The 24,026-nt window shown below is 47.7% G+C and overlaps 1 long non-coding RNA gene across 2 annotated transcripts in view; it reads left to right on the forward strand.

The window, feature by feature from the left end:
* The window catches only part of LOC147671301 (uncharacterized), a 163,083-nt gene that overhangs the window by 115,651 nt on the left and 23,406 nt on the right, over nt 1-24,026 (forward strand). For both annotated transcript variants that reach the window (XR_015303638.1, XR_015303639.1), the window contains exon 2: nt 15,499-15,640. This is a non-coding gene — a long non-coding RNA (uncharacterized LOC147671301). The remainder of the gene's footprint in view (nt 1-15,498; nt 15,641-24,026) is intronic.

Raw genomic sequence — 24,026 nt, forward strand, 5'->3', positions numbered from 1 at the left:
CTGCTAAAACCTTAAGAGTGATCAGAAATCGAATACTGAACTGTGGCAACTATAGAACTGAACTTTTTTTTCTGCCTCAGCTGTCATCTTGGTCATAAATACATTCGAGCTACTGTTATTCACAGGGCTCTACTCTTGGGCTCATCAATATGGGCAACTCTGTGAACACAGGTAAGAAGCTCCTAGACTTTATATCTTAGGAGTTCATTGATTTCTGGATCATTCCATTGGGAGTCAGACTGTCAAATGGATTTGTCCAGATACTGTAATTGGTGTAGAGGTCTTCGCAACTAGAGGTGAGTTGCCCTTTGCATTCTCCACCTCTGCAAGCTGACATCCGTTACTTTCTTTCTGCGCCTTCTGGCACTGATCCAGAGATTCTCTAATTCTGTCTTGTGACAAAGTTTCCCCCTCAAGTCTCTAAGTGTGCAGACATGTGTCCTCCTAAAATAGTTTAAAGCGTGTCGGGATTGTCACCAGCAAATGTTGGTGGCCAACAGCCATGACATCTGCCTGTGGGGTGTCTGATCCAGACATGAGTCTACGTCATGCGAGCACCGTGTGAAAATACATCGCAAAGTCATCCGTGACGGCAGAATGAAACTCGCTGTTGCTGAACTCTGCAAGAAGTTGAAAAAGTGGTCCCGGTTGAGAACGCACCCCGGAGGCCGCTCTCGAGACAGGTCGTCATTGAAGGCATTGAGTTCAGGTAGGGCAAGGAAGTGAAAAAAACAAGCAGTCCAAGTGTGGGTGTTTGTTGTCCCACCATTCAGAGTTGCGCTGCCCCCTGGGCACCTCTAGACAACGGAGTCGCTTCCCCACATCAGTACAGATTTGGACATTGATCCCGATGTACCTGACCCTCCTGGGTCCACGTTGATGCCACAACAGCTTAGAGAGGTGAAACAGGCATTGTACACCATTTTTGGTGCCTCACCAGATTCCTTTGGCGCTTCCCAAGGACTTGAGGTAGCCTCCATTTGGGGGTACCAGCGGCATGCCCCTTCCTTGTGCACAGTGGAGCTTCCAATTCTGCTGCCATCAATGCTGCTTGTCTGAGCTCCGACACCGGAAGCAGAGACAATAGTTTATTTGACTCCAACTAATTTCTCACTTCCGAGACCGCACCAGTATGCATATTTAAGCCCAAAGACTGCAAATATCAATGCTTTGCTTCTTCTATTTAGAAAAGAACCAACACTAGTAGAACTGCCTGAGAGACATCCGGAACTAGCATTTGCAATGCAATAGGTCTCGCATCAGCGACAGTTTAAGCTATTGCCATTGTAAATGACAATGCCTTTTATTTATCTGTTTTGCTAATTAACACATAAAAAACGGCATGGTCATTTACAATGTCAATAGTTTAAATTGTAAATTGGAGACCTTTTCAAAGCAGCAGATGCCATTTTCCCGGGCTGCTAGGAAAGTGAAAGCACGCATGTCGCACTGTATGTTGCAAGAAAGCATGTGCCTGCAGTAAGAGAAACTCATTGAATAAAAAATGCTTACAACCGAAGTTAAAGGGCCAGCAGTCCTTGTAGAAGGTTACAAATGAAGACAAGGCGAAGGAGGGAGTAACCAGCCTGTTTATGAATCAGAAGCCAGGATTTTAAGAAGGGCAATGACACAAGCCAATGACAAATATGGGCTTTTTGCAGAGCAGCGCATCCGCTGCCAATGCTCGACCTAAAAATTATAGGAAAAGCCTGTTTGGATTGACTGAGCAAACCAGGTACAATAAATAAACTAGAATTAAATCTGATTCATGTACATGCTCTTTTAAAGAAACCGGCTCCAGAACATGGTGATCTTAATTCCCCCATAGTTTCTCCTTGCCAGAACCGTTCATCTCTGTTCACAACTGACTCACTTTGTCAATAAACATCTTTTCTCTGACTTCAAATTAGGGTTCAGAATTGGTTGTGATTGAGCCGCAATTAAAAAAAATGACTACTCCTACGTGGGGCCCTGAAGCGTCTACCGTTAGACCACAAACTGCACCATGTAGGTTGTAAGATAGGAAGTGTGTTTTGTTTTTTAATCCTCGGTCGGAAGTGTTTCCATGTTGTGTGTGATGAACTCTGAGTGGTTATTGTGTTACTGGAAACCGTGCCTAGAAGTCTGGTGGATGAAGAGGTATGAGTCCCTGTTAATGGCTTCAGTAGGCGGGCAGCTCGAAGTCCCTGGAGGTCATTAACCCTTTGGGCGCAGCTGGAATTCCCCCGCTGGCTCACATGCCCGCCGTGACGTCGGACGGCTGTAACCCGTCAGACGCATACAACGGGTTAAACAGTATTTCTTATAATAGTCTACATGGCTGGTTGCACTGGATTTTCCAACCTGATATGTTACGTTTTTGGTCTCGAGCAGGCATAGTTGGAGAGAAAGGTGAAGGCTCGGATGATCTGGTGGAATTGGCTTTGTTACTAACATCCCATCTCTTTGTGAGCTGTAAATAAGTGATAATTGTGTGTAACAAGTTAGTGGTACACTAGATTAGTCCTTCAGCTGACCAGCAGTATGCGACAGAGCACTTCAGTTATTCTGTGCCTGTTCAGTTTGGTATAACTGGTTTATTGGATGGTATAGTGCTGGGTGATGGAAAATACCTTAAGTAAATTTCTTATGTGAGTGTAAGTTTTGAATCAAACTATATTTGGCCGTCAGCCGCTGAGGGATATGGTATTAGTGTGGGCCAGATGGATTAGTGACATGATATGAATTGGCTTTACTATATAATACACAGGCTAAAATAGCTCAGCCCTTCTTAGGTTACCTGGATGTAGAAAGTAATGTGCTGGTTTGGTTGTTCCATATCTGTGGGGTGTAAACTATAGATTGATCTTTACAGTGAGATAGTTTCTCGGTTCAAATGCAGGATTTTGGGATGATGTAGTTATCTTGGAAATAACCATGCCCTTGTATTCTTACTTTGAAATAATTGAGTCCTAACATTTAGCATATTGTTTGAATAGTGATGTTTACCTGACTTTCATTTCATCCGTCTGTTCACGGTCCAGCCCTTAGAGTTTATTTACTGCATATTATAAAGAAATTAGTGGCCAATAAGTGCAAATGGGCAGTGGGTAAGGCTTTGGAGATATTACATGCAGCTTAGCTACTCGAGATGGATTAATGATTTTGGTGATCATCGATCCTTTCCTGCGATTTGCTGGCTCCAGTGTAAATGAAGAATCCTGGTGTAATCATTCTATTGCTCTCTCCAACTCTCTCTCTCGATTTCTCTCTCTCTCTCTCTCTCTCCAACTCACACTCTCTCTCCTCTCTCTCTCTCTCTTCAACTCTCTCTCTCTCTCCCTCTCTCTCTCCCTCTCTCTCTCCAACTCTCTCTCTCAATATCTCTCTCCCTCCAACTCTCCAACTCTCTCTCTCTCCAACTCTCTCTCTCCCTCTCTCTCTCCAACTCTCTCTCTCTCTCTCTCTCTCTCTCTCTCTCTCTCTCTCTCTCTCTCTCTCTCTCTCTCTCTCTCTCTCTCCCTCTCTCTCCAACTCTCTCTCTCTCCAACTCTCTCTCTCCAACTCTCTCTCTCTCTCCAACTCTCTCTCTCCCTCTCTCTCTCTCTCTCCAACTCTCTCTCTCTCTCTCTCCAACTCTCTCTCTCCCTCTCTCTCTCTCTCTCTCTCTCTCTCTCTCTCCAACTCTCTCTCTCCCTCTCTCTCTCTCTCTCCAACTCTCTCTCTCTCTCTCTCCAACTCTCTCTCGCTCTCTCTCCAACTCTCTCTCTCTCTCTCTCTCCAACTCTCTCTCTCTCTCCAACTCTCTCTCTCCAACTCTCTCTCCAACTCTCTCCAACTCTCTCTCTCTCTCCAACTCTCTCTCCCTCTCTCTCCAACTCTCCCTCTCTCTCTCTCCCTCTCTCTCTCTCTCCCTCTCTCTCTCTCTCCAACTCTCTCTCTCTCTCTCTCTCTCTCTCTCTCTCTCTCTCTCTCCAACTCTCTCTCTCTCTCTAACTCTCTCTCTCTCCCCCCCTCTCTCTCTCTCTCTCTCTCTCTCTCTCTCTCCAACTCTCTCTCTCTCCAACTCTCTCTCTCTCCAACTCTCTCTCTCTCCAACTCTCTCTCTCTCCAACTCTCTCTCTCCAACTCTCTCTCTCTCCAACTCTCTCTCTCTCCAACTCTATCTCTCTCCAACTCTATCTCTCTCTCTCTCTCTCCAGCTCCAACTCTCTCACACTCCAACTCTCTCACACTCCAACTCTCTCACTCTCCAACTCTCTCACACTCCAACTCTCTCACACTCCAACTCTCTCACACTCCAACTCTCCAACTCTCTCACTCTCCAACTCTCTCACTCTCCAACTCTCTCACTCTCCAACTCTCTCTCTCCAACTCCAACTCTCTCACACTCCAACTCTCTCACTCTCCAACTCTCTCTCTCTCTCTCCAACTCTCTCTCTCTCTCCAACTCTTTCTCTCTCTCCAACTCTCTCTCTCTCTCTCAAACTCTCTCTCTCCCAATATCTCTCAATCTCTCTCTCTCTCTCTCTTTCAATACACTCTACTTGACACGTACCTGCCATATGATGTTAAAAACAGTCCGTCCTTAATCTGTCTTCCATCCCATCAATCTCCCTCCCATAATCCCTCTCTTATTTAACTCCTGGTTCTACAGTCCCAATTAGGCTCTTTGATTCAGATCTCCCGCCCTCTCGGCGTCACACGTTAGATATTCTTCGTAAATAACTGCATTTCCCATAATTCAGTTCGACTCAGCTAAACCAACCGATGCAGCACACAGTAATGCAAAAAAGTATGAAACCATGGTAGATCACACAGTGCAAACACATAATGAATGTGAGTATATTAAATGTCATTTACTTTTAAACGATCACGAAAATTACATTTAATATACTCGCATTCATTATGTGTTTGCACTGTGTGATCTACCATTGTTTCATACTTTTTTGCATTACTGTGTCCTGCATCGGTTGGTTTAGCTGAGTCGAACTGAATTATGGGAAATGCAGTTATTTACGAAGAATATCTAACGTGTGACGCCGAGAGGGCGGGAGATTTGAATCAAAGAGCCTAATTGGGACGGTAGAACCAGGGGTTAAATAAGAGGGGGATTATGGGAGGGAGATTGATGGGATGGAAGACTGAGTAAGGACAGACGGTTTTTAACATCATATGGCAGGTACGTGTCAAGTAGAGTGTATTGAAAGGGCATGGTTCAGTGTACAATTTACCAAAGGCGAAAGGGTGGGAATAGAGAGAGTTGAAAATGTCAAGCAATGGCGGTTTTGAGAACGGAGGTGGGGAAGTAAACAGACAAGTTACGGCAGTCTTTACACTGCTCACTATTTGGGAAAGGGTGATTGTAGATTGATGGGCATATGGAAAGGTTGGAAGGGAAACACAATCGATATACTGTCAGGTTGCAGGGAGGTAGGAAGGTTGTATGAGAAATTAGCATGAATGGAACAGGGCGAGGGGTTGGTTTCAATTTTAAAAAAATTGGAATGTGACAAGTATGGAAAATATAAAAACAGGGAGGAATGTATGAGTTAGGCTGTTTGGTATTTAGGTGTTTTCGTAACACATTTATTTATTGTGCAAAGCTTTTTAAAGTGACAAATGTTTTTGGTATCGCGCAATGTATCTATAATTGGGTTAGCATTGGGAAATGTTAAACCGAAGTGATGAACACAATTTGTGATTGTGGTTATTTATTATTCATCCACAGTGACCCCCGAAGAAGGGCGTTGAGCCCGAAATGCATTGGGTATTTTTATGGAATAAGCGCTGCCTGACATGGATTAATGCTGCAGTCCTGTTCATTCAAAAGGTCCGGATAGACATATTTTGAACAGTAAAAAATCGGAAATGGCATATACACTCAGCGTGTGGACTCGAATTAAAGTTGGGGAACAAGTTATAATAAGTTTGGAATACTATGGAGTACATGGATGAACAGTGATTATGGTGAACAAATAAACAATTGCGTAATTGGCACATTCAACTGTGCGATTGTTTGGGGCGAGATGAAGCTCCATTACTGTGATGTTTATAACTCCAGTGCCAATAGGGCATGGCACTTGACTCAATCAGCACGCACCTTTCAGATATAATAAGACCAGTTTGAGAAGTTAGGAATACGAGGTGTGCATCCTGCCCCCACAGTGCAGTAAAAGTAAAGGACACCATATTGCGATTGCTACAATAGTTAATTGTGCATGCGTTAACAATTGATGTGTGCACTGATGGGTGGTGGAGTGTGTGCCTGTAGAAATTGTGCACTGATGGCTGGCGGTGTGTGTGCTTGTTAAAAGCGAGCACAGATGGCTGGTGGTGTGTGTGCTTGGTGAAAGGGTGCACTGACAGCTGGTGTTGTGTGTGACTGGTGAAAGTGAGCACTGATGGCTGGTGGTGTGTGTGTTTGAAAGCATGCACTGACATTTGGTGTTGTGTGCGTGGTGGAAGCCTGAACTGATGCCTGGTGGTGTTTGTGCTTGATGAAAGCGTACATTGATTGCTGGTGGTGTTTGCGCCTGATGAAAGCGTGCACTGACGGCTGGTTGTGTGTGTGTGTGTGGTTGTGTGTGTGTGGTTGTATGTGTGTGTGTGTGTGGTTGTGTGTGTGTGGTTGTGAGGCTGTGGGGGTGAGAGGCTGGAGTGTGGTATGTATGTGTGGTGTATGTGTGTGTGGTGTGGTGTTTTGTGTGCGGTCTTATGTATGTGTGTGGTGGACTTAGTTTGAGCGTTCGTCTCCTGCACACTCAAACAGTGCCCCCTACACACTCATACACTGCTCTCCCTGCACATTCACACTGTTCACCCTGCACACTCGCACACTGTGCACCCTGCACACTCGCACACTGTGCACCCTGCACACTCGCACACTGTGCACCCTGCACACTCGCACACTGTGCACCCTGCACACTCGCACACTGTGCACCCTGCACACTCGCACACTGTGCACCCTGCACACTCGCACACTGTGCACCCTGCACACTTACACACTGTTCACCCTGCTCACTCGCACACTGTTCACCCTGCTCACTCACACACTGTTTACCTTGCACACTCACACACTGTTTACCTTGCACACTCACACACTGCAGTCACTGTCACACTGCAGTCACTGTCACACTGCAGTCACTGTCACACTGCAGTCACTGTCACACTGCAGTCACTGTCACTCTGCAGTCACACTCACTCTGCAGTCACACTCACTCTGCAGTCACACTCACTCTGCAGTCACACTCACTGCACCGTGAGCGTGACTGCAGAGTGAGCGTGACTGCAGTCACTCTGCAGTCATTTTGCACTCGCACTCACTTTGCACTCGCACTCACTTTGCACTCACTCTGTACCTGCACTCACTCTGCACCTGCACTCACTCTGCACCTGCACTCACTCTGCACCTGCACTCACTCTGCACCTGCACTCACTCTGCACCTGCACTCACTCTGCACCTGCACTCACTCTGCACCTGCACTCACTCTGCACCTGCACTCACTCTGCACCTGCACTCACTCTGCACCTGCACTCACTCTGCACCTGCACTCACTCTGCACCTGCACTCACTCTGCACCTGCACTCACTCTGCACCTGCAGTCACGCTCACGCTGCAGTCACTCTCACGCTGCAGTCACTCTCACGCTGCAGTCACTCTCACGCTGCAGTCACTCTCACGCTGCAGTCACTCTCACGCTGCAGTCACTCTCACGCTGCAGTCACTCTCACGCTGCAGTCACTCTCACGCTGCAGTCACTCTCACGCTGCACTCACTCTCACGCTGCAGTCACTCTCACGCTGCAGTCACTCTCACGCTGCACTCACTCTCACGCTGCACTCACTCTCACGCTGCACTCACTCTCACGCTGCAGTCACTCTCACGCTGCACTCACTCTCACGCTGCACTCACTCTCACGCTGCACTCACTCTCACGCTGCACTCACTCTCACGCTGCACTCACTCTCACGCTGCACTCACTCTCACGCTGCACTCACTCTCACGCTGCACTCACTCTCACGCTGCACTCACTCTGCACTTGCACTCACTCTCACGCTGCAGTCATTCTGCACTTGCACTCACTCTCACGCTGCAGTCATTCTGCACTTGCACTCACTCTGCAGGTGCAGAGTAAGTGCAAAGTGAGTGCACTCACTCTACACGCACTCTGCTCTGACACTCATTTTGCAGTTAGGACAGGGAAGAGTTTTCTAGTACTATCAGTTTGTCCAATTTAGCTGTATGTGGCTTTCAGATTATTACTTCTCAGACCCAGGAATAACAAACGTGGGGGAGCTAGGATACGGAATGGGTTTCTACAGGTTTTAGATTGCGCGGACTTGACTGGAAGGCGTCGGAGTGCTTCACAATAGGAGCAGAGCTGATACATGGGAACATTGCAAGCGAACAAATTACAAAAGGAATGCTAGGACGCATGGGAAAATTGATAAGAGTGGACAGCGAAAATATAGAGGTAGTAATCGGTGCAGTACAGGAGGAAAAGGGGATGTGTGGCGGTTGCCAAGATTACAAAGTACAAGTAGGGGTAAAATACTGCAATAAATGACAGACTCCAGCACAAGAAAATAATGTTACGAAGGCAAGGCGGGGCCTGGGGCGAGTGCAACGGGGGTGGCTGTTCAGTCATCGTGCTCAGCTTTCCACTACACAAACAAGATTTGGCCGGGACCCAGCATGCGCGCACACACAGCTTAAATAAAACAAACTGGAGAGTGGTGCACGCGCGCCCAGCATCTGTCTTCAATTACCGCGGGCTCTGACAGCTGGTAATTGAAGAAATATGCCCTTCTGCTGCGCGCGTCCGCACAGAATATGCACTAGGCGGAGCAACTCTAACGCTTATGGCCTATTGCCTGCTCTCTTGTAAAAACACACGCATGCGAGGGCCAATTGCCATGCAGCTGGCAAAAAAAACCATCAAAAACCACGAGCTTTCTGGAATTCGGTAGGTACGATTTTCGAAGCCGTAGAAAAGTACTCTTATGCCACCCCCACTTCGTGGGACGTAGGCCGAGCCCTAAAAAGGGGAAAGAACTCCTCTCTAAAAAGTGGCTTTAAGCCTGCCCATATTTTATGATTCGTTTGCATCTTGATCACTCTTTTGCTGCCTCCTAATTTAGCAGCAGTTGCAAGAAGTGCCTTACTGCTCGACTTTCTTGTGTTTTTGTGGCGCACGGACGAAGTACAGATTGATTTAACTTGATTAGTGTCAATCTGCTCACCCTGCGCTAAATTGAGGTATCTTTTTATATTTGGATTTTTGTGTAATGCAAACTCGACCTGCCTGGAAAGTATTGGGTGCTTTACATGAGTACCAGTTAAATTATGCACGTTCATTTTTTATGCTGGCCAATTAAATGATTTGCTTAATATAGCAGGATGTTATGGCAACGTTGCTTTTTTTTTTTTTCTTCCTCCTAACCCCTTTAATTTTGCAATAGTTGAGCCATTGATGCACCACTGTGAGTGGGCTTCAGACAGTGTTTTCAGTCAGCAGCTGTAAACGCACTGCTGTGTTTTCACTGTTTGCCATTACAAATTCTGATATCGAGACTGTGTTGCACTGGCTGAAGAATGGGGTTGCCGCAAGATGCATCACTGACCAGGTTGTTTCATGCAGTTAAAACGGTTATCAAGAATGCATCCCATTTGCATGTTCCACGTTGATAGGTGCTGCATTGCAATATACTCCACCTCAATATACCTCAGTCTGCTCCATTCATATCCATGCTTCCCATGCCAATCAGCCCTATGCCAATCGCTCCCACATCACCCCCTGTACTCCCCCCCCCCTCTCCCCCCCCCTCTGTACCCCTTTTCACTCCACAAACTTTTAGTCATGCTTCACAGCAGCCACACTGGTTACCAGCACAGCTAGTGCTCATTGCCAAAGCCACTAGCCCTCCCACAGACACGCTCTATTGGCTCTGCCAGTGCTTGTTTAGGCAGCATCCATTATCTGTTCTCTCTAGAGTGGCTATTTGGTCTTCAGTTGGTACATTTGCTAAGCACTTGTGTGGATAGTTCTGATCGCAAGGATGAGTAGTGAAGCCGATGTGGGATCAAAACTGTGTACCAGACATCTCCCTCCTGACATGCCACTGATTTCACTATATGCACAGCATGTACTCTACTGCAGCGTATGCTTCAAACGCAAAATGCTATGCAAACTGTAAAAAATCTGTTTTCAGCTCGTAGTTCTCTAGAGTTGCACTTTTTAGTTTTACCATCTGTGGTAGGTTGGCTGTAGTGCATAAACTTCCTAATGGTTTACATCTGTACACACAGACACCCTTCACATAAAAAACAAGCATCTGCAATCCAATAGGTCTTGCTTTTACGTGAGTTTGAGCTATTGGCATTGTAAATGGCTGCCTTTTTCATTTTGTTTGTTTTTAAAACCTAAATGAAAGGCACTGTCGTTTACAATGCCAATAGCTGAAACTCTCACAGATCATATCAAATCAAATCACAAATTTGTATAGCGCGCTACTCACCCGTGAGGGTCTCAAGGCGCTGAGGGGAGGGAGGGTCGCTATTGCTCGAATAGCCAGGTCTTGAGTTGTTTCCTGAAGGAGAGGTGATCCAGGGTCAGCCGTAGGTGAGTGGGGATGGAGTTCCATGTCTTGGCTGCCAGGTAGGAGAAGGATCTTCCTCCGACGGTGGACTTCCGAATTTGTGGGACGGAGGCGAGGGCGAGGCTGGCGGATCGGAGCTGGCGGGTGGGTGTGTAGGAGAGGCGGCTGTTTAGGTACTTCGGGCCCATGTCGTGGAGAGCCTTGTGTGCGTGGGTGAGGAGTCTGAACGTGATCCTCTTGTTGACTGGGAGCCAGTGCAGGTCTTTTAGGTGGGCGGAGATGTGGCTGCGGCGAGGGATGTCCAGGATGAGTCATGCTGAGGCGTTCTGAATGTGCTGGAGTCCCTTCTGGAGTTTGGCTGTGGTTCCTGCGTAGAGGGTGTTCCCGTAGTCCAGACGGCTGGTGACAAGGGCCAGGATGACCGTCTTTCTAGTTTCTGTGGGGATCCATCGGAAGATCTTTCGGAGCATGCGCAGGGTGTTGAGGCAGGATTATGAGACTGCGTTCACTTGCTTGGTCATCGTGAGTGAGGAGTCCAGGATGAAGCCCAGGTTGCGTGCGTGGTCCGTTGGTTTGGCTGTGCTGCCCAGGGCCGGGGGCCACCAGGAGTCGTCCCACGCGGAGGGGGATGGTCCGAGGATGAGGACTTCCGTTTTGTCTGAGTTCAGTTTCAGATGGCTGATCTTCATCCATTCTGCGACGTCTCTCATTCCTTCCTGGAGGTTGGCTGTGGCAGTGGCGGGGTCGTTGGTGAGGGAGAGGATCAGCCGGGTGTCGTCGGCGTAGGAGATTATGTTGAGGTTGTGTCGGCGGGCGATGGCTGCGAGAGGGCTCATGTAGACGTTGAAGAGGGTAGGGCTGAGTGAGGATCCTTGCGGGACGCCGTAGATGACTTCGGTGGCCGCGGAACAAAATGGGGGGAGAGGGACTCTCTAAGTTCTTCGGGCGAGGAATGAGATGATCCACTCCAGGGCCGCTCCCTGGATTCCTGTGTTGCTGAGGCGTTGTATCAGTGTGCGGTGGCAGACGGTGTCGAAGGCTGCTGAGAGGTCCAGGAGGATGAGGGCAGCCGTTTCTCCGTTATCGAGCAGGGACCTGATGTCGTCGGTGGCTGCGATGAGGGCGGTCTCGGTGCTGTGGTTTGCTCGGAAGCCAGACTGTGAGGGGTCGAGGGATCTGTTGGTCTCGAGGAAGGCGGAGAGTTGTCTGACGGCCTTCTCGATAACTTTGGCTGGAAAGGGGAGGAGCGAGATGGGGGCGGAAGTTCTTCAGGTCCGTGGGGTCCGCGGTGGGCTTCTTGGGGCGCTCAGCTCGGCATGTTTCCAGCTCTCCGGGAAGGTGGCGGATGCGAAGGAGCTGTTGATGATGATCCGGAGTTGGGGTGCGATGATGGAGTCAGCAGGCGATTATGGAGTCTGCTTCGTTGAAGATGTGGTGAGGGCAGGGGTCGAAGGGGGATCCGGAGTGGATGGTGTTTATCAGGCGGGTGGTATCTTCGGTGTTGACATTGGTCCAGGTACAGAGGGTGGTGGTTGGGGGTGTTGGTTCGGTGGTAGGTGCGTCGAAGCTGTTGTGAATGTTGGCGATCTTGCGGTGGAAGAACGAGGCGAGAGCGTCACAGAGGTCTTGCGAGGGAGTGATGTCGGTGTTGCAGGCGCTGGGATTGGAGAGCTCTTTGACAATGCTGAAACGCTCCTTGCTGTTGTGGGTGTTGTTGTCCAGTCTTTCTTTGAATGCTGTTTTCTTGGTGGAGCGGATCAGTTGATGGTGTTTGCGGGTGGCGTTCTTGAGGGCGGTCAAGTGTTCTGTTGTCTGGTCGTGGCGCCACGAGTGGGAGCTCAATTCACAGGAGACGCTAAGGCTATTCAGAAGGTGGGGAACACCGGCAATAGACCTATTTGCAACACGCCTGAATGCAAAATGACAAAACTTCGCATCCAGGCAACCGGGAGAGGGATCCCTGGGGAATGCCCCATGGATAAACTGGTCAAAAACATTTGTTTACGCGTTTCCCCCGATACCATTGATACAGAGTACTCAAGTGCAGAACCAGCAATATGACCCTGATCCTGGTGGCACCACAGTGGGCCAGATAGACCTGGTACTCACAGATAATGGAAATGGCACAAGGCTCTCCTCACAAATTCGGCATAAGGAAAGACTTGCACTCCATGTAAAATGGGGAGGTACTACACCCAGAGCCAGAGCGCCTCCGCCTAGCAGCGTGGCTTCTGAATACATAGATTTCGCGCACCTGAGGTTACCTGAGAGCACCCTGCGAGAGGCAAGGAGACCTAGCACACGAAGGTGCTATGTGGCGAGATGGAAGAGGTTCACACAATGGTGCAGCAAGAAGAAGCTACACAAGAAGATGACAAGAGAATCAATGGTGCTAAGGTATCTCACGCACCTGCTGAAGGCAAAGGTAAGCTCATCCTCGCTGAGAGTACACCTGGCAGCTATAGTGGCCTATACAAGAGGAGAAACAGGGAAGAGTTTCTTTACATCACATACAGTAAAGAGATTCCTGGAAGGGGCAAAGAGGATCGCACCTCCAAAGAGGATGTCGCCACCGGCATGGAACCATAATTTAGTCCTAACAGAACTCATAAAAGCGCCTTTTGAACCAATTCATAAGGCCTCACTACAAATGCAGACAATGAAAACAGCCTTCTTGGTGGCAATCACCTCGATGTGCAGTGTGAGCGAGCTACAGGCGCTAACGCTACAAGAACCCTACAGCATGATACAGTGATCGGATGATGATAACTGACCTGCTCTTTATGCCAAAGCTGGTTTCAAGGTTCCACATCAACAAGTCGGAGCAAATACCGAGTTTCTTTCAGAAACCGGCCACAAGCGCAGAGAGGGCACTGCACATTCTGGACGCCAGAAGGGCAGTAATGCACTACATAGAAAGAACGAAGGAGCACAGGAAGACTAAGCAGTTCTTTGTGTCCTTCGCAAACAGTTTCCTGGGTAGACCAGTAACAAAGGGGACCATTGCACGATGGATCGCACAAACTATACAACTCTGCCACAAAAATGCAGACCAAGAACTAGCAGAGGGGGCACGGGCCCACTCTACTAGGAAAAAAGGAGCAACTATAGCCTTCCTGGCTAACACATCCATTCAGGACATATGCCTGGCGGCAACATGGGCTTCAGTGCACACGTTCACTAACCACTACTGTGTGGATGTACAAATGAACAAGGAAGCACAAGTAGGGCAGAAGGTGCTTCAACATATATTCAACAACCAATGCTCATCTTCCACCCAGCCGCCACAAACCTAACAAACCGCTTCAAAGTCTATGCACAGTATAGTGAATCCAGAAAGATTCACGCAGCAAAACGAATAGTTTCTTACCTGTCGGTGTAGTTTTGCAGCTTGAAGATCTTTTTGGGTTCACTATCGAACCCACCCACCTCCGCCAGAAAGAGGAGGCTGGAGAAGAAGGTGGTGGTACAAGGACAGCACTGAAACGGACACCTTGAAGGACAAAGCGGGTAAATAACTTACTTGAACATTGCCAAGGATTTGCAAACAAAACACAAACTAAAAAAAGAATCTGAAGATGGCACCCAAGGGTGGGAGCTTCCGCAGGAAGCGTGCAGACGTCATGGGGCGGACACTGAAAGGTGGGACGTTGACGCCCACCGGGCTACAAAAAAAAAGAGAAAAGACTATGATTCCTGACCCAACCACTAGACCGCGGAATAATGCACAGCATAGTGAATCCAGAAAGATCTTCAAGCTGCAAAACTACACCGACCCGTAAGAAACTATTCGATTCCCAATATGCCCTAGATGTCAAGAGTGTGCGCAGCATTTAAATCTACAGCACTGACATCTGCAAACAGATTGTTACAGGCAAGCAACGGTTTCTCTATTAATTAATATACATTGCCTCACAAGTAAACTGTTGTAATGCAGAAATGTACTCTGAAAGCAATCTGAAAATGGGCCTGTGTGGGGTGATGTGAACCTTAAGTCCACATACTCCTAGGTCGACCTCAGCTTTCAGCAACTATCAGATGTGGAAAATCTGCCTTTCTAAAATCTGTGCAAGATGAACGGTGAAAACACCTGTTGCAAGTAAAGTTTCCTTCTTTTCTGAAATAAATCTGGAATGGTCTTGGAGTTTAGAAACTGTTTCTAATCGTAGCTTGCCATAGATTCCGGAGTGAAATTTTGCTGCCACTCTGGCATTTTCGCTCTTGCACAGGATTTGAAGCAAGCCATTAGCACAATTTCCTCTTGCATGCTACCATAAGATTTCACTACTGTTCCTTCTTTTTGTCACTTCGTTGATTCTACACTTGTGAGGAAATTCCCAATCAAATGTGGCATAGTCAGAGGTTCTTTTAATATGTAGTACTCCAAGTGTGCCAAGGATTTGTTTTTGAAGAGGAACATTTTAGTTGACTAGCGATATTCTGCTGTAAAATATAACCTACAAAGGAAACCTTATGCTGGCTACTGATTAACATCCTCATGTGGGGTGTTGTGTGCATAAAAAAGTATAGAAGCTTGAACTGCTTTCAGTTGCATCAAAAGAAAAATAATACAAATGTGATACATGTATGTTTTATATCGCTCTGTCAAAGCAGGCAGCTGCTGATCCAAGATAATCTTTGTCTCTGAGTTCGTGATTTATGTAGTAAATAGAGCATTTTATTTGTCTGAATGAGACCGCTGCTGTATTTCATCTGTTTGTGTTGTATGTAAATTTCTAAGTTCTGTTATGTACTATAAATCATATTATATATTCTAACCACCGCAAAAGTGTGACTGTTAAATTGAATACTTGATGAATACATTGAATAAACAGTAATAAACGAATATGAACGAACTATAGTAAATTATTACAAGATTGTAAGTCAATGGAATACTCTTTTTTTTTTTTTTTTGTAGGGTTTTAGAGATGGAAATTAATGAAAGCTGGCACCTGCATTAACCTATCTGCACAGATTGCTATCTTAGTTCTTCAGGATGAATGGGGATATGCCTCATGTTCCCATAACTACACTAGCAGGGATTGCAAGTCTGACCGATCGTAAGTGCATTATCTTTTTGTTCTTAATATTTGTCTTCTATTCAATGTGTTACCAAAAATACTGGGAAAGTAATATGCTGTAAAACTAATTTTATATATTTCGGTTAATATTTTGTATTTGTCATTCGTGGCAAACAAAAATTTATTTTTAGGCTATCAATCAGTACGGGTGTTTACTGCGACCAAAAAAGATGCGCAGAGCATACGAAAAAGCTTTTTCTCTTCCAGGGGATCCTCCTCAATAGTCATAAGCATTAGAATATTCCCGCCCATGCGCGGGACCCCGGAAATACTATATTATATGTGCCCCATATATATATACGCCACCTACCCAGCCTGCCGCCACAGTGCATGTTGGGATTTGAAGTTCGCTTACCCATCACGAACAGCTCCAGGTGTGCAGACAGCATTAAGGGGAGGGGCATTGTGTGCAAGCCAAGACTGGAGCAGGAAGGAGTACATTGGAGCAGGACTCGTAACAGCGCTGGGCGCTGAGGAAGGCCGTCAAGGCCGAAATGCATTTGCCGCCGCTGTGGATGAATGAATAAAGCATACTGTGAACCCTGACACCCCCTCTGACCTCTGGTTTCTTCTTGGAGAAATGTTTTTAGATAGATAGAGATATATATATATATATATATATATATATATATATCCAAATCACATTAGAGCTGAAATATGCTGTGAAGAATTTCCACCATACATGTATAATAAGCATTAGAAACATGAGAAACAACACCAAAGATTGTTTAGAAATTGTTTTAATGCTCAGAAAGCAGTAGAAATTCTCATAACTCACTGGAAGCATAGGAAGCTCCCAGGCTGCATTGCAAACACACAGTCTAAAAAGACTGAAAAGCTAACCTGTAGCTGACTAGCAATAAACTGACACCGTGCCTTTAAGGCACTCATGACCCCTGGTATCCCATCATGCCCCAGGGGTGACAGTTAGGTCAGTTGTTCTTTCCGGCTCCTTCCTTCAGTGAAGGACCCTGGTTACACAGCTCCACTATTTTTCTGGTTTTTGACAGAAAAATACTTCTTTTTTGACAACTTTTACTCTCACTTCGACGTTTAACAACTAGTCAAGTAAGATACTGCTTGTTTTCAGCAGTTTAGTGAACATTTTCTTCTGAGAATGCCTTCACTCTTTGATAAATGTCCTCCTTGTGGCAACAAGAAGGCAAAATCAGACAACCACGACGTCTGTATCCTTTGTCTGCCTGAAGATCATGATCCAGGCACCTGTCCACATTGTGAGAACCTGTCAGGAAGAACTCTTAAAGACAGGGAAAGGATTCGAATTTATGGCCTGGCTCACAGGGCTTCAAGAGGAAGATCTCCAGTGAAGAAGGGCTCCAAGAAGACTCGTACATCTTCAAGAAAGAAGTCTTCATACCCTTCAACTTCAGCGTCGGGCTCGGCGCTGAGAAAAGAACCACAGGTGGAGTTTTCCTCTTCAAAACTACCGTCGACGGCGGGCTCGCCGTCGAGTTGAAGACCAGGTACGTCGACGACGTCGAAAGATCCAGCTCCGTCGTCAAAATCCCCTCCGCCGTCTTCAACCGGGTGACGATCGGCGTCGAGAAAGGCTACTCCGCCGCCGTCAACCGGGCGACGGTCGGCGTCGAGATCCATTACCCCTCCGCCGTCGTCAACCAGGCGACGACCGGCATCGAGGGAGGTCACTTCGCCGTTGTCAACCAGGCGACGACCGGCGTCGAGAAGTGTGACCCCTCCGCCGTCATCCAAGAAGCGGCGATCGGCGTCGAGGACCAAGACCCCTCCACCGTCGACAGTAGCTCGTCGATCGGCGTCAAGGACGCAGTCTCCGTCAGTGCAGCATCAGCGCTCTGCGTCGAGGGTGCCCAATACCCCTCCGCCGTCGTCGTACAGGCATTCGACGTCGAGGCAGAGATCTCCGTCGACGACCGACCATCGCCGTTCGACTTCGAGGCAGAAAGCTTCGTCGACGACAGGACAGCGTGGTTTGACGTCGAGAGAGAAGCTTCCGTCGACGACAGGACATCGTCGTTCGACGTCGAGGCAGAGAACTCAGTCGACGGCCGGTCATCGCCGTTCGACGTCGAAGTAGAGGGCTCAGTCGACGGCTCCTCATCGCCGCTCGACATCGAGAGACTACAGATCCTCTCATGGACATTCGGGGTCGAGATTGTTTGATCCTCCGGCGAGAAAATAACGCTCGACGTCGAGACATTCAGATGCAATCATGGTGACGGAATCTGCTTCTCACCATTCATCTTATCGGTCCTCTGGCTCCTCAACTGAACATTCAAGGTCCAGAAGCCCTATACACAGAACTCCTGAGCGTCGACCAGATCCATCGACAGGGCGAATCAGGCTGTCACCTAGATGGTACAGATCTTTGGACCATTGGCGAGATGCTGGGGCTACCAAGCGTATGCAGGACTATGCCAGCCCAGACCACAGGTCTCTTCTCCAAGATCTGGTGGAGGAGATGGACAAACGTAGCCCTCCCAGGCGCACATCCCCTGTGAGACTACCCACCAAAGTGCTCAGAAGATCCCGATCTCCTAGAGGGGAACCTCGAATGGAAGGTCGGATAAGGTCTCGCTCTCCTAGGGGCAAATCGCCCGTGCGATCACAGCCAGATCTCCCAGAGCATCCCGATCTCCTAGAAAGGAACCTCGGACAGTAGATCGGATCAGATCTCGCTCCCCTAGACGGGAGGAGCGTTCAAGGAGGTCACGGGAGCGGAGACCCAGTGCTCACCGTAGACGCCGACGTACTCCGTCTACTTCAACCTCTTCTACCAGATCGTCCAAGAGGGACTACTCCCCGACTTTGACGGACAGTCCTACGTCCAGGTCCTCCCCAGTGGATGATATTGGCACATATATGGATGTGCTGCAAAGAGGTGCGCTTAACCTGAACATCGAGATGTCTGTCCCTCAAGTAACAACAACAGTCATTTTTGAAACCTTACACAAGAAGGCCATCTCCAGACCTCTGCTGCCTTTAGTTCCGGAGATTGTGGACCCTGTCAAGGAGGTTTTCCTAACCCCAGCAGCAATCAGAGCAGTACCTGCACGCATTCAGAAGAAGTACAAACCAGCGGCTTCTGACCCGGTGTTTGTAAAATCTGACCCTCCAGCAGACTCTGTGATTGTGGCAGCGGCGAGGAAGACACATGCGGTTGCTGGTTCCTCTTCAGTCCCGCCAGATAAGGACAGCAAAACTCGAGACTCCTGGGGTCGAAAGGTTTGCAACTCTGCTGCTTCCACTCTTAAGGTCGCTAGTGCAGCTGCGCTTCTGGGTCGATATGTCAGAGCCTTATGGGACTCGATGGAAAGATTCAAAGCCAAGCTGCCAAAAGAGGACCAGCAGGACTTTGAAGAAAAGGGGTGTCTGGTGGCGAATCAGATCAGCACGGCCGCGGATGGGGCGGTGCTTTCGGCTCATTCCTATTCCCATGGAGTTTGTGCCAGAAGATCGGCCTGGTTGCGCCTTACAGGTCTGAAACCGGATGCTCAGCATCGGATTCTGAATCTTCCCTTTTCGGGTTCCGCTCTCTTCGGCGAACATGCGGACGAAGAGATGACCCGAATAAAGACTGAGCTGGATACGGTGAAGGCGGTGGGCTTGGAGAAGAAAAAGGAATTCAAGCGCCGCTTCAAGACCAACAGGGGGAGAGGGGCTCAACAGAGGGTTCAAACCCCTCAGTGGTCCCAAAACAAAACTCAAGGGAACCCCCAGTTTTGTGGCAAGCCCAGCAGAGGTAGAGGAGGTCACCAACAGTCCTCCAACACCACAAGAGGAGGAAAGGCCGGAACAGAGGCTTCCTCTGACGCCGTTGCCCACTTCAGTGGGAGGAAGTGCTTCACAACACCTGGCAGAGTGGGTCAGCATCACAAAAGATCAGTGGGTGCTGAATATACTGCGCAATGAATACAGGATACGTTTCCGTGCTCTTCCAAAGAGCATCCCTCCAAAGAGCTCTTGCCCTCACCAGCTAAGCTTGCTCCGACGAGAGGTGAAAATCCTGCTGCAAAAAAGAGCGATAGAAGAGGTTCCTCTCGCTCTAAGAGGAAAAGGAGTTTACTCCAGATATTTCCTTGTCACCAAAAAAGATCAGGAGGACAAGTTCAGGCCAATACTCGACCTACGACTCCTAAACAAAATCATCGTCAAGGAAAAGTTCTGCATGTTAGCGCTTCACCAAATATGTCCACATCTTCAAGCCGGAGATTGGATGTGTTCGGTGGATCTGCAAGATGTGTACTTTCACATCCCGATTGCGCAACAACATCGCAAGTACCTAAGGTTTGTTGTAGGGAACAAACACTACCAGTACAAGGTGTTACCCTTCGGTCTCAAGTCCGCACCACGAGTCTTCACCAAATGCATGGCAGTTGTGGCGGCTTTTCTTCACAAGAAGGGTCTCTTCATTTACCCATACCTGGACAACTGGCTCCTAAAAGGTCCATCTCCGGTGCAAGTAACGCACAATCTGCAACTGTGCCGGCACCAGCTACACAGGCTCGGCCTCCATGTGAACCTGGAGTAGTCAGTCCAGCGGCCTACACAGTCCATCCACTACCTAGGCTCCGTTCTGGACACAAGCTTGGGAAAAGCGTTTCCTTCGGAGAAGACTTTTTTCCATGAAACAGAAATGTGGGATTCTGCTAGAGTCTCGGCTTCCAACAGCCCGACAAGTAGCATCTCTACTGGGTTCCATGGCGTCCTGCATTTTTCTCAACCCAAACGCCAGGCTGAGAATGCGTCCTCTACAACAGGCTCTGGAGGATCAGTGGGACCAAGCGACAGGACGCTGGGAGGATCGAATCAATCTTTCCCAGGCGACAAGAGACAATCAGATGGTGGACTCGGAGAAAGAATGTGATGGTGGGGGTGCCGTTTCACCAACCCATTCCTTCCCAGTCTATAGTAACGGATGCCTCCCTGCAAGGCTGGGGAGCACACATGGGTCCGCTTCAGATTAAAGGCCAGTGGTCTGCGCAGGAGCAGACATACCACATCAACATGCTGGAACTCAGAGCGGTATTCCTGGCTCTCAAAGCTTTCCTACCAGCGATCAAAGCCAACTCAGTCCTGGTTCAGACAGACAATACAACAACCATGTTCTATCTGAACAAACAAGGAGGCACAAGATCTCCCCCACTATCTCGAGAGGCTCAGGCAATATGGCATTGGCTTCTCGCTCGAGGTCTCACAGTAGTGGCGGTGCACCTTCCAGGCGAGTTGACATCAAGGCAGATGCACTCAGCAGGCACTTCGAAGATCAGCCAGACTGGGTGCTAAGCGACGAAGTAGTAGAAGAGCTTTTTCGTTGCTGGGGTCGTCCATCCATAGACTTGTTTGCAGATGACGAAAACACCAAATGCCACGCCTTCGCGTCCAGGTTCCACAGGCCAGGGACGCAGGGGAACGCTCTACTGTTGGATTGGGCAGGGATGTTCGCATACGCGTTTCCTCCCCTAGCGCTGATTCCGAGAGTAGTTTCCAAGCTCCTCAGGACGAACATGGAAATTATCCTGATTGCTCCGGATTGGCCTCGGCAGTGGTGGTATCCGGACCTTCTACATCTGTCTGTGTGTCCACACAAACGGCTCCCTTGCAGGCCGGACCTGTTGAGCAAGATGAACGGGAGGATAATGCATCCCAACCTCCCATCATTGAACCTAACAGCATGGCTCCTGAGGTCCTGCAATATGGACATTTGAACTTGCCTCCCGAATGCATGAACATTTTAAAGGAGGCTAAGAGACCGTCCACGAGAGCATCCTATGCATTCAAGTGGAAAAGGTTTTACTTGTGGTGTAGAGATCATCATTTGGATCCGACTAAGGGGCAGGAGGACGTCATCTTACCATACCTCCTTTCCCTCGCAACTGCTGGTTTAAAGTACACTTCAATTAGAGTGCATTTGTCAGCTATTGTAGCATACAGAAAATCACCTGATCAGGTGTCTTTCTTTCAGGTTCCAGTGGTCAAGGATTTCCTCCAGGGGTTGAAGATAGTGTATCCCCCTGTGCGAAATCCTTCTCCTCCGTGGGAATTGAACCTAGTTCTATCAAGGTTAATGTCTCCACCTTTCGAACCCATCAACAAGGCTTCCTTACAACATCTCTCTTGGAAGGCAGCTTTTTTGGTGGCGATTACCTCTCCGCGCAGAGTAAGTGAGATACAAGCGCTCTGTGCGAAGGAACCATATACTATATTCCACCACAACAGAGTAGTCCTAAGGGCTCACCCATCTTTCTTGCCTAAGGTCATCTCTGATTTTCATATAAATCAGTCTATTTCCCTCCCTTCCTTTTTTGCAAATCCTACGACCCCAGCCGAGCGGTCACTTCACTCCTTAGATCTTAAAAGAGTGCTTAAGTTTTATTTGGGATTAGGAAAACGGACCAACTGTTTGTGAACTATGGCTCAATGAGAACAGGTTTTCCAGCGGCCAAGAGGTCCATTTCTAGATGGGTTGTCTCTTGCATTAAGTTGGCCTATCAACTAGCAGGCAAACCTTTGTTGATGTCTCCAAAAGCGCATTCCACTAGAGGGAAGGCCGCTACAGTGGCTTTCTTGCATGACATTCCAATGTCGGAAATATGCAAGGCTGCGACCTGGAAATCAGTGCATACCTTTACGAGGCATTACTGCCTCGAATCTTATTCCAGGGCCGATACTCAAGTAGGGCAAGCCTCCTTGAGGAATCTGTTTAGGTAGTCTATAGTCTACTCAGACTTATTGATGAGATTACTGTCTTATCATTCCTTTGCCCGCAGGGATGAGTAGAGGCTCGCTACTCTATTCTAATGCTTATGACTATTGATGAGGATCCCCTGGAAGAGAAGGATTAGTTACTTACCTGTAATCCTAGTTCTCTTCCAGGGGTATCCTCATCAAAGTCCTAAGCAACCCTCCCGCCTCCGCGGGCAAAGGATACTCTTTAATAAAGAGATATTGTTAACCTATTTGTTATTGGGTTTGTTTTCAGTCTCCGAAAAGAACAACTGACCTAACTGTCACCCCTGGGGCATGATGGGATACAGGGGGTCATGAGTGCCTTAAAGGCACAGTGTCAGTTTATTGCTATTCAGCTACAGGTTAGCTTTTCAGTCTTTTTAGACTGTGTGTTTGCAATGCAGCCTGGGAGCTTCCTATGCTTCCAGTGAGTTATGAGAATTTCTACTGCTTTCTGAGCATTAAAACAATTTCTAAACAATCTTTGGTGTTGTTTCTCATGTTTCTAATGCTTATTATACATGTATGGTGGAAATTCTTCACAGCATATTTCAGCTCTAATGTGATTTGGCTGCTATTGCTTGTTTTTATATATATATTATTTATTTATATATATATATATATATATATATATATATATGTGTATATATATGTGTATATATATATATATATATATATATGTATATATATATATATATGTGGGGCACATATTAATATAGTGTTTCCGGAGTCCCGCGCATGGGCGGGAATATTCTAATGCTTATGACTTTGATGAGGATACCCCTGGAAGAGAACTAGGATTACAGGTAAGTAACTAATCCATCTTGTCCATCACCCTCATTATGTATACTGTAAATTCTTGCTCGCAACCTACCAGACACTGCACCAGAAGTTTCTTTGCAAGTCCATTCTTAATTTGCAGACAAACTATACAACCTTGAGAATGGGTAAGGTGGAGAGTTCTTCGCATCCCCTAGTAACCCTGCACCACCCCACCCAACTTTACATCCACTCAACAATGCGTTACAAGTGGAGGTACTCCATGATTTCGTGACATTTAACATCAGGACCATAACGCTCTGGGTCAGTGGGGTGCAGCCAAAGTATACATAGTTGAGCATGGCAACTGCCTCATTATACCGGTCTAGAGAGAGATTGATAGCAGTTGGCAACTGATCTTAGTATTGGGCTTCTCCCTATCGAGTCACCTATACTTATGGTCCTTGTTCTTCTTCCCTTCCATAGCTTTTGGTGTAGCGCATACTGTAAAAGGCATGTTACAGGAGTATTGTGTGACTGGTAGATTCTGCAGGATGAATAGTACCCTATGGAGGTCACAGTAAGTACGTGATCGGAATGATCGATCTCTCTAGGTGGTCTTCAACCTAGGACAACCTACATGTACATGAGGACCCTGCCCTGAATTTATGTTAAGAACGTGGGTGTAGGAATTAAACTGTCAGGCCATGCTCTACAGACATTGCCGTCTTTGACAGTTGTAGTTGAGCTAGGTCATTGTTCATCAAGGGAGTCCTCTGCGGTAAATCGCTTTCAGCAAAATATATATTTACTCACTATAGGTAGCCAACCAGAATACCAAGGCAGTCCCAATGAAGATGAATGTAGTGTCTTCTAAACA

Source organism: Lissotriton vulgaris, unplaced genomic scaffold (assembly GCF_964263255.1).
Source record: "Lissotriton vulgaris unplaced genomic scaffold, aLisVul1.2 SCAFFOLD_1828, whole genome shotgun sequence".
NCBI lineage: Eukaryota > Metazoa > Chordata > Amphibia > Caudata > Salamandridae > Lissotriton > Lissotriton vulgaris.